The 2,242-nt window shown below is 40.4% G+C and overlaps 1 protein-coding gene across 1 annotated transcript in view; it reads left to right on the top strand.

Moving 5' to 3' along the window:
* ULK2 (unc-51 like autophagy activating kinase 2) overlaps nucleotides 1-2,242 on the top strand; it is a 34,272-nt gene that overhangs the window by 23,148 nt on the left and 8,882 nt on the right. The gene's annotated exons all lie outside the window — the stretch shown is intronic.

The following is a 2,242-nucleotide window of genomic DNA, read 5'->3' as shown; positions in this document are numbered from 1 at the left end:
ACAGTTCTTACTGTCAAGATGAAAAAACAGCTCTGATGAAGCCTGTCTTTAAAGAGGGATGGTTTATAATGAATGGTAGTAATGTGCTGCTCAGAATCTGGTTTTGATAGACCAGCTCTGTCATGCCAGTTCTCAGAAAAGGGAGGCAGAGCTGCCAGTGCACAGCGTGCAACACGTTTTCGTCATTCCCTTGGGAAATAGGTTGGGATCTGATGTTACTGTTGCTAAGCAGTCAGCAAGCTTTGCAAGTCATAAATTATTATGGCATGCCAGCAGGAAAAAGAAAAAAGATCAGGAAGAAATAGGACTTGAGGATGTTCTGAGACTGTTAAAGATGGAATTGCACTGTAATGCCAGAAGGATTTGGTATAAGAATATGCAATTCAGCAGCTTGTTCTTCTGCTCTGTGCACATTTTGGGTGCCTTTTCTTCTCTATCTAAAATACTGGTTATACTTTTTATTTTGACTTTGTAAGATGTGGTGTTGAAACTGCATTGTGAGGTTTTTCCCCATTTAAACGCTTTTCCAAAACCATCTGGAGATGATAGAGCCTTCATTTCTTGGAGCAGCCATGTCTGGGAATGGCTTCATCCATATGAAATAAGTTCAATGGTGTGTCTCAAAAATTGCCTTTATAGTTGCTGTGCCATTGGCTGGTTCAACAAAAGGAATGAGTGAATCCTTAGGTTTGAAATAGTCTCCTAAGAAGTGAAAAAGGGTGTGTGTGAAGAGAATACAAAGCACTGGATTTGCTTTTCTTGTTGCAACTTTTCTTTGGCTGGAATTTTGTCAGGCTGTTGATTTAGTGCCTTTTGCCAGTATCAAACTGACTTGTAACACACCACCACAGCACTGTTTTCATGGCTGGCAGGGATTTTAATGTTTCATTTCTTCATATTTCTGCATTCTTTTCCTCCTTGGCTTCACTTCTTAATTTGAAATGACTGCAGTGGTATTTCTGTTTGTACAATACCACAAATCGCAGCAAGTCTGTTTCTCAGCATTTAAATGGGGATGGGAAGCAGTTTTTTGCTTTGGGCGAGGTGAGGTCATCTGAGCTGAGATTTTTCTAAGGACTGAAGATGTCTTTCGTAATGTGGCTTCTGAACTAATTGAGCTGTTCTTGCTGCCAGTGGCAGCAGAGGACACACTTTTAATTCAGAAACCTTCCCTGGGGTGGCAACAACCCTGGAACAGTAACCAGTGAGATTTCAGACTGATTCTAAAACGACAGGTGAGGACTTTCAGTGCTGTGAGACAGACAAGCAGAGGGATTTCAGGCAAGCAAATTCTTGGCTGGAAAGTTAATGAGAAATAGACTTGATCCCTCTGCTAGAGCTGCAGGCAGACAGGCTGCTCTGAAACATACTGCTTAATGGAGTGGAATGAAATCAAGATGAAGTAGCTCATATTGAAAATCCAACTAGCAAAACCATGGGCTTAAGAAGGCTGAAAGATGTGTTGTAACAGCTGGGCACTTTACTGAGCAAACTGCAAGAAGTTTGTGGTGGTTTTTTTGAGCAGACATTTATGAAATGAAGCCTGTCTCAGAAGATTTTCATGGCCAGTTTTTATAAAGCTTTTCTAGTTGTATGGTTCATTTTCAGTTTTTCCCTCTTTCTTTTTTTCTTTTTAAACATGAATGAAGCTGTCACTTCAGTGTCAGTTCTTGGAGGTTACAGACAGGCATTTTCTCTGGGAAGCTGTGACCATAAAGCTGAAGTCTGATGTTCTGTTTGTAACTTTGCACAGTTCCCTATCATGAGACATAAAAACACACACCGGGAACAGAACATTTCATCAAATTTCAGGCCTAATTTTGAAAGAGGAAGGGCATCTTTGAGTAGGTGAGGTGTTTATAAGAGATATTTCCCCAAAACCCTCTGTTTAAATAATGATTTAGAGCTCTCCCATTTGCTTTAGGAGAAACTTTGCACTCGTACCTAAGTGTGGACTTCCTTTGTCAGCTTTTGAAAAAAGATTCAGTCTGACAGACTGAAAAGTAAACAACTGCTCAAAGTAATGTCCCCAAACTGTTCCAGCTGAATAATTTGGTTCTTTTTAGCACCTAGTTTTCTTGCAGGAACATGAACTGCCTTTGTGTCTGCAAATGAAGTCATTACACACAAAACTAGTCATTAACATGCGATGTCGCATTCACGCTCTTGTTTGCAAGAATATCATTCCAGGCCTTGAGAACCTCTATTCAGCTTGGAATTTCTGTGCTGGTTATGCCATTCC

The sequence above is a fragment of the Corvus brachyrhynchos genome, unplaced genomic scaffold (assembly GCF_000691975.1).
Source record: "Corvus brachyrhynchos isolate BGI_N302 unplaced genomic scaffold, ASM69197v1 scaffold283, whole genome shotgun sequence".
Taxonomy (NCBI): Eukaryota; Metazoa; Chordata; class Aves; order Passeriformes; family Corvidae; genus Corvus; species Corvus brachyrhynchos.
The sequence above is the reverse complement of the archived record's forward strand: the minus strand, read 5'-3'. Positions and strand labels throughout refer to the sequence as shown.